General features: G+C 37.0%; 1 protein-coding gene and 1 pseudogene across 2 annotated transcripts in view; one reads left to right on the plus strand and one right to left on the minus strand.

Annotated features, from left to right (window-relative positions):
- The window catches only part of PDGFD (platelet derived growth factor D), a 257,795-nt gene that overhangs the window by 225,122 nt on the left and 18,016 nt on the right, over positions 1-14,657 (plus strand). The window lies entirely within an intron of this gene.
- Positions 10,603-13,579, minus strand: LOC148755807 (non-histone chromosomal protein HMG-14 pseudogene; annotated as a pseudogene).

Raw genomic sequence — 14,657 nt, forward strand, 5'->3', positions numbered from 1 at the left:
CTGTTATATCCTTGTTTTATTTGATAAAATTTGTTATCATTAAATTTTTCTCTAGAAGTCTTGTAAGACTGACTTACATCATAAATGTGAAATCATTTAGCTAAAATACTGCTTGTTTCCTATACTTTGTAATATCAGGCCTACTTTTAACAACTGTGAACCTGGGCGGCTTTAGCAGATTATGTTGGTCAGCAGAACCTATTAGAACATTTGGACTGAGGTGACTGATGAGTTAACTCCTGCCTGGGTCTGCTGCTTATGGTTTAGGTGATAATCTTACAGACTTAAAATGCACAGCTAAGGGGGACAAGAGAGTCACCGGTGGCCCTAATGTATGAAGATATTCCATGTGCAGATCACTGTAATTCTCAAACTGAATCTCCGCAGGCATCAGATTCAATTGAACTTGAAGGAGAAATTGCTTTTCTGTAAGGCATTTCTGTCTTTGGATCTCTATTAGGTCAATTTGAAGGAAAATGAAATATTCACAATGTTTTGAAAACCCAATAAAAATATTAAAAGTGGTATTGGAAAAAGAAATGATAAAATATGACTCTACCAAGTATCTAAGCACTACAGTTATTCAAGGGGCTGCCCTTTTTGGCACCTATTCCTTACTTATTTTTATTTTTTGGAAATATTAAAATTTAAAAATTCCTTAAATTCATTACTTTTCGCCCATAATTATGTTGCGTTCGAGGCAGGATGTCTGGGTTCCGATCCGAACCCTGCCACTTACAAGTTTTGTGATTTTTCAGAAAGTCATTGATCCTTCCTGAGCCTCAGTTTCCTCATTGGCAATGTGTATGTGATAATACCTACTTCCAGGAATTGTTAGTAGTGCCATCCAAAGCACCTGGCACCTAGTACTTATTTGAGAAGTGTTAGCTAGCTATAGCTGCTTAGAAGTCTGAAGTATGTTTGCATCACTTCTTTGGTGAAGGCTTCCTTGTCCCTTGTCCTATCCCTTTGAAGCCTGTCACCCCAAACAAAGGTCAGAGTACTTGGATGTCACAACATTTATATGTCCTACTGCTGCATTATTCTTGTACCTTTGTGTTTTCTCCAAGAGTATTGAGATCCTACAACTTGAGAGTATCAACTCTGGCTGAATATTAAATCACCTGAGGATCTTTAAAAAACTACAAATGCCTAGTTTCCTAGACACTGACTCAGAATCTCTGAAGGTGGGGCTGGAGCTGATGTTATTTTATGGCTCACAGGAGATTGGGATCAATCTTTAGAGGCTTCCAGAGTTGAGAGCCACAGTTTTTATAAACTGTTCATCCTATATCTTCAGCACTGGGCATAGTCTCTGACACATTTTAGGTGCTCAATTAATGTTTGTGGAATTGATGATATTAGTAATCCAGCATTAGTATATTTCTAAGGTTTACAGAAACCCACCCCATAGACTAAGGAGTATAGCTTTATTAAGAATGCCTTTGATTATTGAAACAACCTTGCAAGAGCATTCAAGGTGACATTCTACTTTTTTTCTGACAGAGAAAACATTTCTCTCCTCCATTGGCTTATTTTTTAATTTTGTTGAGGACACGTTGTACTGTTTTCCAGAGTGGCTGCATCATTTTACATTTCCACTAGCTATGCACGAGGGCTCCAGTTTCTTTTTTTGTTTGTTTGTTTCTTTTTTAAAAATTTATTGAGGTGATAATTGTCAGTAAAATTACATAGATTTCAGGTGTACAATTCTGTATTACATCATCTATAAATCCCATTGTGTGTTCACCATCCAGAGTCAGTTCTTCCATCACCATATATTTGATCCCCCTTACCCTCATCTCCCACACCCACCCCTCTTACCTTCTGGTAACCACTAAACTATTGTCTGTGTCTATGAGTTTTTGTTTCTTACTTCTTTGTCTTGTTCTTTTGTTGTTTTTGGTTTATATACCACAGATCAGTGAAATCATATGGTTCTCTGCTTTTTCTGTCTAACTTATTTCACTTAGCATTATACTCTCAAGATCCATCCCTGTTGTCACAAATGTTCCGATATCATCTTTTCTTACCACTGAACAGTATTCCATTGTGTATATATACCACAACTTCTTTATCCATTCATCTATCGAAGGACATTTTGGTTGTTTCCATGTCTTGGCCACCGTAAATAAAGCTGCAATGAACATTGGAGCACACGTGTCTTTATGGATAAATGTTTTCAGATTTTTGGGTAGATACCCAGGACAGGGATTGCTGGGTCATATGGTAATTCTATTTGTAATTTTTTGAGGAACCTCCACACTGCCTTCCATAATGGCTGCACCAGTCTGCATTCCCACCAACAATGAATGAGGGTTCCTTTTTCTCCACAGCCTCTCCAACACTTGTTACTATTTGTCTTGTTGATGATAGCCATTCTGACTGGTGTGCGGTGATATCTCATTGTGGTTTTTATTTGCATTTCTCTGATGGTCAGTGATGTTGAGCATTTTTTCATATGTCTATTTGCCATTTGTATGTCCTCTTTGGAGAAATGTCTCTTCAAGTCCTCTGCCCATTTTTCAATTTGGTTGTTTGTTTTTTCATTGTTGAGTTGCATGAGTTCCTTGTATATTTGGGATATTAGCCCCTTATTGGAGGCACTGTTTGCAAAAATCTTCTTCCATTCAGTTGGTTGCCTCTTTATTTTGTTGATGGTTTCTTTTGCTGTGCAGAAGCTTTAAGTTTCATATAGTCCCATTTGTTTATTTTAGCTTTTACTTCCATTGCCTTTGGAGTCAAATTCATAAAATGCTCTTTGAACCCAAGGTCCATAAGTTTAGTACCTATGTTTTCTTCTATGCAGTTTATTGTGTCAGGTCTTATGCTTAAGTCTTTGATCCATTTTGAATTAATTTTGGTACATAGTGACAGATAGCAGTCCAGTTTCATTCTTTTGCACGTGGCTTTCCAATTCTCCCAGCACCATTTATTGAAGAGGCTGTCTTTGCTCCATTGTATGTTTTTAGCTTCTTTGTCAAAAATTATCTGTCCATATTTATTTGGTTTCATTTCTGGGTTCTCAATTCTATTCCATTCGTCTCTGTGTCTGTTTTTCTGCCAATACCATGCTGTTTTGATTATTGTAGCCCTGTAGTACAAGCTAAAGTCAGAGAGTGTGATACCTCCAGTATTGTTCTTTTTTCTTAAGATTGCTGTGGCTATTTGGGGTCTTTTGTGGTTCCAAACAAATCTGATGATTTTTTATTCTATTTCTTTAAAAAGTGCCATTGGGATTTTGATGGGGATTGCATTAAATCTGTACATTGCTTTGGGTAATATGGCCATTTTAACTATGTTGATTCTTCCAGTCCATGAGCACAGAATGTCTTTCCATTTCTTTGTGTCTTCTCCAATGACTTTCAAAAATGTCTTATAGTTTTCAGCACATAGGCCCTTCACATCCTTGGTTAAGTTTATTCCTAGATATTTTATTCTTTTTGCTGCAATTGCAAAAGGAACTGTTTTTCATATTTATTTGTCTGAGATTTCATTGTTAGTATATAGGAAGGCAATGGACTTTTGTGCATTGATTTTGTAGCCAGCAACTTTACTGTATTCGTTGATTGTTTCTAATAGCTTTTTGGTGGAGTCTTTAGGGTTTTCTATATATAGCATCATGTCATCTGCAAAGAGTGATAATTTAACTTCTTCATTCCCAATTAGGATGCCTTTTATTTCTTTCTCTTGCCTGATTGCTCTGGCGAGGACTTCCAACACTATGTTGAAAAGCAGAGGTGATAGGGGACAGCCCTGTCATGTTCCTGAACGTAGAGCAAAGGGCTTCAGTTTTTCACCATTAATTATGAGATTAGCAGAGGGTTTGTCATATATGGCCTTTATTATGTAAAGGTATTTTCCTTCTATACCTATTTTGTTAAGTGTTTTAATCATAAATGGATGTTGTATCTTGTCAAATGCTTTTCCTGCATCAATTGATATAATCATATGATTTTTGTCCTTTATTTTGTTTATGTGATGTATCACATTGATGGATTTGTGATTGTTAAACCATCCTTGTGCCCCGGGGATGAACCCCACTTGGTCGTGATGAATAATCTTTTTAATGCATTGTTGTATTCGATTTGCTAGAATTTTGTTTAGGATTTTTGCATCTGTATTCATCAGAGATATTGGTCTGTAGTTTTCTATTTTTGTGTTGTCCTTACCAGGTTTTGGTATCAGGGTAATGTTGGCCTCATAAAATGAGTTAGGCAATGCTGTCTCTTCTTCAATTTTTTTGAAAGAGTTTGAGCAGGATTGGTATTAGATCCTCTTTGAAGATTTGGTAGAATTTGCTAGTGAAGCCACCTGGTCCCGGACTTTTGCTTTTGGGAAGGTTTTGGATGACTGATTCAATTTCGTTACTGGTGATCGGTCTGTTTAGATTTTCCGGTTCTTCATGGTTCAGCCTCGGAAGGCTGTATGTTTCTAAGAACTTATCCATTTCTACTAGGTTATTGAATTTGCTGGCATATAGTCCTTCATAGTATTCTTGGATGATCCTTTGTATTTCTGTGGTGTCCGTGATAACTTCCCCTTTTTCATTTCTGATTTTGTTAATTAGTGTCTTCTCTCTTTATCTTAGTGAGTCTAGCCAAGGGTTTGTCAATTTTGTTAAACTTTTCAAAGAACCAGCTCTTTGTCACATTAATTTTTCTATTGTCTTTTTGTTCTCTATTTCATTTAGTTCTGCTCTGAATTTTGTTATTTCCTTTTTTCTGCTGACCTTGGGTTTCACTTGTTCTTCTTTTTCTAGTTCTTTAAGGTGTAACATGAGGTTATTGGGATTTTTCTTCTTTCTTGAGATAGGCCTGTAATGATATAAATTTCTCTCTTAAAACTGCGTTTGCTACATCCCAAAAATTTTGGTAGGATGTATTTCATTGTCACTTGTTTCTATGTATCTTTTGATCTCTCCTCTAATTTCTTCTTTGACCCAGTCGTTCTTTAAAAGTATGTTGTTTAATCTCCATGTATTTGTGTTTTTTCCTGCTTTCTTTTTGCAGTTGATATCCAATTTCAAAGCCTTGTGATCAGAGAGTATGCTTGGTATGATTTTAATCTTCTTAAATTTGCTGAGGTTGATTTTATGTCCCAATATATGGTCTATCCTTGAGAATGTTCCATGTACACTAGAAAAGAATGTATAGTCTGATGTTTTAGGATGAAGGGCTCTATATATGTCAATTATGTCCATTTCATCTAATGTGTCATTTAGGGCTGCTATTTCATTATTTATTTTCTGTTTGGATGATCTATCCATATCTGTCAATGATATATTTAAGTCCCCTAGTATAATTGTGTTTTGGTCAATTTCTCCCTTTAGTTCTGTTAGTAGGTGCTTGGTATATTTTGGTGCTCCCTGATTGGGAACATAAATATTGATGTCTGTTATGTCTTCTTGTTGTGTAGTCCGCTTTACCATTATTAAATGTCCATCTTTGTCTCTTGTTATCTTTTTCACCCTGAAGTCTGTTTCATCTGATATCATTATGGCTACACCTGATTTTCTCTGGGTACCATTTGCTTGGAGTTTCAATTTCCACCCTCTCACTTTGAGTCTATGCTTGTCCTTGTAGCTGAGATTTGTTTCTTGGAGACAGCATATGGTTGGGTTTAGTTTTTTGATCCAATCTGCTACTCTGTGCCTTCTTATTTGTGAGTTCAGTCCATTTACATTTAGGGTGATTATTATTGATATGTAAGGATTTCCTGTCATTCTATTTTTAGTTTTCTGGTAAGGCTGTGTCTGCATTGTTTCTTTGCCTTTTTGTTGTTGTCTATTATTTCTGTGTGGTGGTATTCTGTGATGTTTCCCTCTATTTCTTCTTTTATTACAGTATATATTTCAGTTCTGGATTTTCTTTGTGTGGTTACCCTTAAGTTTATGTAAAAGAAAGTCTGATATTTAGAGTATTCCATTTTCTTCAGCACGCTTACTTTCTCCATTCCCATATTCCGGTTCAGGCCTTTACTCTCCCCCTTTTTATGTTTTGGTTGCCACAAATTGTCCCTGTTGATGGTGGTCGAATAGCCTCCTTTAGTATTTCTTGTAGTGCAGGTCATGTATTAAAAAATTCCCTCAGCTTCTGTATGTCTGGAAAGGTCTTTATTCCTCCTTCATATCTAAAGGATATCTTTGCTGGATATATTATTCTTGGCTCATCATTTCTCTCTTTCAATAGTTTGAATATTTGGTTCCATTCCCTCCTGGCTTGTAGAGTTTCTGCTGAAAAATCTGATGATAGTCTAATGGGCTTTCCTTTGTAGGTTACCGTCTTCTTTTCCTGGCTGCCTTGAGGATTCTTTCTTTGTCATTGATTTTTGACAGCTTCAATACAATGTGCCTTGGAGAAGGCCTGTTGGGATTGAGGTAATTAGGTGTTCTATTTGCTTCTTGGATTCGAGAATCCAGTTCTGTCCACAAGTTTGGGAAGTTTTCATCAACAATTTGTTTGAATATATTCTCTGTTCCCTTCTCTCTTTCTTCTCCTTCTGTTATGCCCATTATTTTCATATTGCTCTTTCTGATGGAGTCAGAAAGTTCTTGTAGAGTTCTTTCATTTCTTTTAAGTCTCAAGACTCTTTCTTCTTCCATCTGTGTAGTTTCCAGGTTTCTATCTTCGATGTCACTGATTCTTTCCTCCATCTGGTCAGCTCTACTACCTAAACTGGTTATTTCATTCTTAATTTCTTCTATTGAGTTCTTAATTTCCAGAAATTCTATTTGGTTCTTTTTTTAAATTTCAATCTCTTTTGTAAAATGCTCAAGTTGTTCTTTGATTATGTTTCTGAGTTCATTAAACTGCCTTTCTGTGTTTTCTTGCATCTCATTGGGTTTTTTCAGAACTGCAATCTTGAATTCTCTGTCATTTAAGTCATATATTTCCATATCTTTAAGTTCCTTTTCTGGAGACTTTTCACTTTCTTTCTGAGCTGTCTTGTTGCCTTGGTTATTCATGGCAATTACTGATTTATTATTTCTCTTCCTAGACATCTACAAGAGTGGCTTCTGCAACAGGTTGATAGGAAGAGGTATTTCTTTTGTTTTCCAGTACTTGTTGGTAGAATGTTTTATTTTCTCTCCGACTGCAGCCTTTTTTTTCTCTCTCACACGGTAGTGCTATATTTTCTCTGCACTATTCCAGCTTCTCACACAATGGAGCAATTCCCTGGGAGATGGGCTTCTCCTCTGGTAATAGTTCACCTGGGTCACAGGGCACAGTGTCCTTGTGGGTATGTGGAGAGCTTTTGAAGTTCCAAAGCTCTTCCTGCACCAGATTCAGAGCCCGTGTGTTTCAGCAGTTCTGTTTACTCCTGCAGGGATCCGCCCAGATTGGTGGGGCCAGGGGCGGGGTGAGTTGTGAGAGGTGGCCCAGAGCAATGGCAGTGACCACCACCACAGCCGGTCCTGCTTCCACAGCTCCCTCCCCTTTGCCGGAACTAGTTGGGCTGCGAATCTGTGTCTGCAGTCCACAGGTTTCAGAACAGCAAATATTCTGTTCTTTTGATCTGACACTGCTATTGTTCCGCTTCTAGCACCGGGCAGGTGGGGGCGGGACGTACTCTGGAAGGTTAGGGAGGGGTGGCTAGTCTCAGTGCCTAAGGTTTCTGTTCTCTGCTCGGCAGTGAAGGCTTAAACCACCATTTTCATCCTTTTTCCCTCAGTCTTTTCTCCGAGGTCTCTGCCATGAGCGTTGGGTTCAGCCGTGTTATATGCTGCCCCCTCAGCCCTGTGGGCCATAAGCGGAGCCCTAGCAGTCCGAGTTCTTCCCTTTCCCGCAGCTGCAGTAGTTCTGGGAAGTAGAGAGCTCAGAGCACTGAGCTAGGTCTGCATCCTGTGCCCGCGCAGCTCCGTCTCCGCACTTCTCCCTTCCCTCCTCCCCCGTTAGCACTATTCGCCCACCTATAGGTGAATTCAGTAGTGGGCCTCTTCATCTTGCCTGTCTGCTCTGCAGGGAGTCCTTTGTGTAGTTATTGTTTTTCAATTATTTGTAACTTCCAGGGGAGCTTTACAGAGGCTCACCTCAGGCCGCCATTTTAATGAAGTCCTCTCCCAGATCCGATTTCTTAATCTCTTGTTTAAAATGGTCCTAAGGCAGATCTGTACCATTTTATTTAACACTGGTGAGTCACCACTGTCTCTGAAATTGTACAAATGTGCTGATTTAATTGTTTATCATTCCACTGATGCCGAACCACCTGCATGTATCACAGAAGCACAGGAAGTCAGGTTTAACATTTCAACTATTATTTTCAGCTTTAGGGACTTAAAAATACAAATTCATGATTTGTATCCTGATGTATAAGAAAGGGAGCAGTGAATAAGACTGAAAACAGAAAAAAATAGTTATAGATAATGGAGGCCCAATATCTATTTGGTGACACCATTAGATGTCTGATAAAATGTGAACTTCATAGGACCCATAAAAAGGTTTCCTATTATCAGTATAATAATTTTAATGATGTTGTACAGGAGCAACATCATTTATGAATATCTATTGAGCATCCATTCTGATTTGCCCAGACTGATCACAAGTGTCATTTTTCTTGATACCAAAGAGCGAGATTCTAAGATGACTGTTGAATTTCAAAGGATCAAACACAGAGTTTTATAAACTAAAATAAAACACAAACACACTGGTTGAAGAACTTATGTAATAAAGTAGAAACAGTTACTATTTAAAATTAAATTTTCTGCTTTGCTTCTACTGTTTATTTGAAGGGAGATTAGGTGACAGTGAGTTTTTAGTTCTCTTTAAGAAAAGAGTTGAAAATGGGAAGCAAGAGGACAGTAACAGTTTGGGGAGAAGAGACAGAGAAAAGGTACAGATAACATTGCCATGTATTGAAGCCAGAACTTCAGTGCATAAGGTCTACTTTAAAAAATTCACAAGTAATAGATAAGCTCCAACTTGTCTGTGACAGCTTCTGGACTGAATTTAATATAATATATTCAGCCTCCTTTTACTTATTCCAGTTTTCTAGGGGATAATGCAGAAAAGAATAGCATGGATAATTGAAATCTGTAGATGACTGTAGTTCCAAAACCCAATTTTTATCAATAATTTTGGTAAAAGCTTCCCCAAAGTTAAATATATATAGATAGATAGATAGATAGATAGATAGATAGATAGATAGACAGATATATAGATAAATAGATAAATAGATATAGATATAGATATAGATATAGATATAGATATAGATATAGATATAGATATAGATATATTTTCAAGTTCAAGTTGCATTTATTTCTTCTGATAATGATATTATATGCTAATGATAGATACTACAGATTTGCACAGAATTAGGTAGAAAAAATCAGATGTATGTTCTACAAGCTATATAATTACCATCTGAATCATTGTATGACCACTATAGTTTAACTAAAACTATTCTATGATTTCTTTAAAACACATACCTTTGAACTTAGGGGCAGTGTTTATATATTCAAGTTCATAGCATGAAATTTGACATTTCTAAATTAAGAAATTATTGGCCTTAAACTGTACTAGATTAGGCATTAATTGAGAAGCAGTTTATAGAGATTAACAATGTGAGTTCTGTTCTTTTACTTCTTCCAGGAGAACTTGACTTTCCAGAATGGTAGTGTGTTTAACAAAGAAAAATCCAACATATATAATGGCAATGGGAGGCCTGTTTTCACAGGCTAAGTGTTGTGATAAAAACATGGAGATAATTGTTGAGGCACTCCAAATTTATAGTTTTGAACTATAATGCTTAACAAAAAAGAGTTGCCATTTTTGATTCACAGGCCAAAATTGACATGCACTCCTTTTATAAAAAATCAGTATTTTAATATTGAGTGAAGCAAAAATACTGACATTAAGTTGATTCCAAATGATGGGGTTTCAAACTGTGATTTTTACAGACTCTAAATCGTTAGAAGTTGAAACTCTGAGACAGTTATTAACTCATTTCCAAGGATCCAATACCAATTATATGATTTCTTACATATCATTATTTTTCTCTACACCTGACTTTTTAATTTGCAAACTTCTTACAGGTAAATAACTGGCATAAGAAACTAAGGATTACATGAAATAAATATGTTTTATAGCAAGAGGTTTGAATTGGTTCTGAATTCTCTTAAGTGAGAACACCTTTTGTTTATTTATTTATTATTTATTTATTTATATATATATTTTTTTAAACATCTTTTATTTTTAAATCAGGCATTTATAGCTGTGCCTTTGTCATTCCCCTGCATGCTGAGCAAGAAGATACAAGTTTTGCTCTTTCGTCTTCTTTTTTGTTTTTTCTTTCAGAATCGAGATTTTATTAATTGTTTTAAGGATAGGTACACAGGCATTTCAATTTGTAAACAATTCTTAACGTACGTACCAAAAACCTAAAAAGTCATGTAGTTTTGATTCTTTCTAAATAGTTATTCCAGTGACTTTTCAGCTTACAATTTGGAAGCTAATTTTCCTTAATAAAATATCAAGTACCAATATCTTCAAATGTTGATAAACTGTTAACATCGAAGTCCCACTAATTCACAGTTTAAAATCAGATACACTACATACTCAAATTTTCAACCTTTCACAGCACATTAACAAAATGACTAGGAAAACTGGACTACCATGACCAAAGATGGTACAGAGTACACAGAATTCTGACAGGATGAGCCAAGATCAAGGAATGGTTGTGTTTAGGAAACAATTCTACCAAAAACGTGGGAATAGAAGCAATTTAAAATGTTCAGAACATGTTAACTGTACAACTGACTCCAAGTTGCCACTTAGTATGCTTTGTATTATAGGATATAAAAACTATGGAATGTTAACCTGGTACCCACGATAATCAAAGCCTCCCATGTTCAACAGCCCACTATTTTCTGATTGTAGCAAAAAATAACCAGCAAATAATTTCACCTCTTAAGAAAAAGCATTTACACTTAAAAAATGGGATGAGATGGAATTCCCTCCTTAAAAATGTTTCTGGAGTTACTAAAAAACTTGCATTTACAGATAGTTGATAAAAATTTTCTTCTGGATTATGCAAGGAGGGAGACAAGGACCGCTGATAAGACATGGTATATTAATCAGACTTGACTTCTTTCTCTCCTGCTTCATCAGAGGTTGAACTCCCCTCGTTTCTAGTTCCTCCATTTTCTGCAGGTAAATCTTTAGTTTCTTGGTTAGCCACTTCTTCCTGTTTTCCCTTTCCCCCCTTTATCCCCTTTTATTTGCACTTTTTGGCCTGCAGATTTGTCCTTTCCAGCTGCCGTTTTTGGCTTCGTTTGCACTGTTGCAGGCGCAGGTTTAGTTGACAGCCTCGCCAACCTCCTCTTGGGCTCCTCCTTTGCAGTCCTCTCTGCTGAGCTGACCTTCCTCTTGGGCATGGTGGCCGCGGGGTGGACGCATGCGGGGTGTCTGCAGGCAGGGGCCCACCGAGAGCCTTTGCGAAGCTGGGTTGCTTGGCAGCTGTCGCTCCTCCCACCACCCAAGCTGCTGGCACAAGTTTTGCTTTTTCAGTAGTGATTTAGAATGTAGGGAGTAATTTCAGAATTTATTAAGCTAGGAATACATTTTAGAAACAAACCGAAGTCATCACAGATTGAATGCTTGTAACTTGATCTGCCTAGTTGATAGCTGGGTAAGAATTTGCAAAAAAGCCCTTGGCTGACACTAGTGATGAATCAGGTAAGTCAGTCTTGAGATATCATTCTTCTGTAACTACCAACAGAGGTACTGGAGACATTAAATCAAAACGGATTTATTTTTCTAATTTCTAATGTTGAGGGAATGCTAGCTTCATTGAGTTTCCTGAACCATGTGGTATGTACCAAGTAAAAGCTTTCATTATCAAGTATTACAATTGTTTACCACAAATTTGATAGAAATAGAGCAGAAGAAAGAATTCTGTAATGGGAAAAGCACGGACTTTGCAGTCACGTAAACTTGTGATAAAATTCTTACTCAAATCCTAAGATTAGTGGCCTTGGAGAAGTTATTTACAGACCCTGAGCCTCTGTTTTCTGCAATTTGTTAAATGGCTCCAATTATAACCATGTTGCAAAGTTGTTTTAGTATTAATAATAACAGAGTATCTAACCCCTAGTGGCCCCTCAATAAATGCTTGCTACTATTATTACTGGAATACAAAACTGCACAAAAGCAAGGTATTTCTGTGTACTCTTCTGCTTTCCTCCCTAGAAAGCTCTAAGATAATCATCAGTAATCTGGAGAGCCTTCTACAGAGTATCCAAATATTGTCAGATTTAAGTATCTGTATAATCAGTACACTCATTAAAAGTTTACACAATAATTGCCAAGTACTAACTTTTCTATGATACCATTTACCCAGAAACTTTCCAGCACCATTTTGCTTGCTGGATATTTCCTTTACAAACTGTTTCTTTTTAGACTGTAGCCACTGTTTATGACCCATATGGTTTGTGAATATCTAGATCCCCCACTCACTCACTTTGCCAGAAAGCATTAAGAAAAACCATACTGTCGTTCATCATGTTGTTTGAGGACAATCACAGCGCAGGATCAAGGACCTCTCAGTTGCTCTTCCTCCGGCTGCCAGGACAGCCTCTGCTTTTCTCCTAGTGGAGGTGGTCCATCTTTGTGGATATCCTAACCCCACTTTCATCATCAAAGTGATTCCTCCCACTTAGCCATATGATTCAAATGCAAATTGATTGGAAAAATCCATGTGGCAACATAAAAACATAGGTAACTTTTAGCATCTGAGTGGACAGATGTGCCTTTTCCACAACAATCACTCTTGATAAAGCTGAATGGTTTGCATTGTGGTTCCTGTGCCCATTTTTTCTGTGAAGCATTCGGGAACCCCTCCACAATGTTTTTTCTCAGTACCCCAGTGGACTTAAGAAGAAAGCACACCATTCCTAAGAGCACATGCTGATGCCGAGAAACTGCTAGTGCTGGGAGATCTAGCTAATCAAGTGTTTTTACTTGCAGAAGACTATATGCTAAGTCCTGTGAAATTAAACTGAACACACACGATCATTGTCTTCTGACATGTAGATGAAAGTGGGGATGACCTTCCTTTCCTTAGTGATCACCAATGGCAGAATCTCAGCTGTTTGGGTATCTATTCTTAACCTCCTCATCGATCTGTTTCACTCATTTCAACAATAATGTGCAGCACACTTAATGGAGAGGTATTTGGCCCTATGCTTCAAACACTCTTAATTCATTCAATCTTAATAAATGCCTTGGCAGGAGACTATTCTTATTCCTATTTTACATAGTAAAAGAAACACATTCAGAAAGGTCCTGCGGCCTCTACAAAGTGTGGAGAGCCGTGACACAAACCTGGGTTTGCTGGCTGCAGAGCCCATGCTGTGGGGAACTCAGTAGTGTTTAAAGCTAAGAGACTCATAGTCTAATAAATGAGAGAAAGAGAGACATTTGAAAATCTCCTTAATTCTTTTCATCTCCTAACTTGTTTTCTTTTCTTCTTTTTTTTTTTTTTTTAATTAAAGTTTATTGGAGTGACAATGGTTAGTAAAGTTACATAGCTTTGAAGTATACAATTCTGTAATACATCATCTATATTTCACATTGCGTGTTCACCACCCAGAGTCAGTTCTTCCATCACCATATATTTGATCTCTTTTTACCCTCATCTACTAACTTGTTTCCTTATTTTTCATTTCATAACTGTACTTCATACATCCACCCAAGTCATGAGTTCCAGGGGTCCAGAGAATTGCCTTATGAAAATTTCAGTGGCTTTCATGGCTAGTTCAATGCCTTGCAGCTATTCATGTACTTATCCATTCATTTTTCAGTGCATAGTTGTCAAATGCCAACTATATGTCTAGTGACTTTAGGCAAGTCACTTAGCTCTTCTGTATTGCAGTTTCCATATCTATCAAAAGGGAATAGTAGACTCTAAGATGAGTGTTTATTGTGAGAATTCAATGAGACTTGAGTTTGTGAAAGCATCTCACACAGTACCAGGCACATAGTATGTACCTAATAAATTTCCATTGACTCATTGCTTAACAACGTTTTTAAACCCTGAAAATTAGGAATTGTCTGATTGGGAACTTTTATCTGTGATTTCTATAAATACAAGTGGTAAATGTTTGTATTCTTTAGAAATTAAACCAACAAATGGAATCATGCAATCCATGATTTTAAGTTTAAAATATCCTGATATTCCCTCATTAAAAGTTATAGAATAACTGTTCTATGCACTTCCAACTTGAGGTTGAAACGTGAAAACAGTTTTCACAATTATGTGCTGATTTATAGAAAAGGAAATCTGAAAATCGCAGTGAGGTTGTAATGTCCATAAAGATGAACAGACTCCTGGGAATTTATGAACCTTGAAAAAGCCTGAGAGCCTCTATTTGCTTGATATAAAAATACGACCATTATTTTTATATTCCTCTTACCTCCCACCTCACCTAAAGCACCATATATCTAGTGTTGTAACATCAGTCAGATTTTTAGCACTTTACATAACAGATTGTGACGTTATTCCCCCTTTGGCAAAGGACATATTCCTGAGCAGCTTGAAATATGTGTTAGGGACCAGCCTTCTAGATGCTGTCATCTATTCTGCGTGACACTCCTTCTAGGTTCCATGCGTCTTGGTGCCAGTCATCTTCATGCATCACCGTTCATCCATGACAGAGC

This window comes from Rhinolophus sinicus, chromosome 14 (genome assembly GCF_057876585.1).
Source record: "Rhinolophus sinicus isolate RSI-liver-muscle chromosome 14, RSI-T2T, whole genome shotgun sequence".
NCBI classification, from domain to species: domain Eukaryota; kingdom Metazoa; phylum Chordata; class Mammalia; order Chiroptera; family Rhinolophidae; genus Rhinolophus; species Rhinolophus sinicus.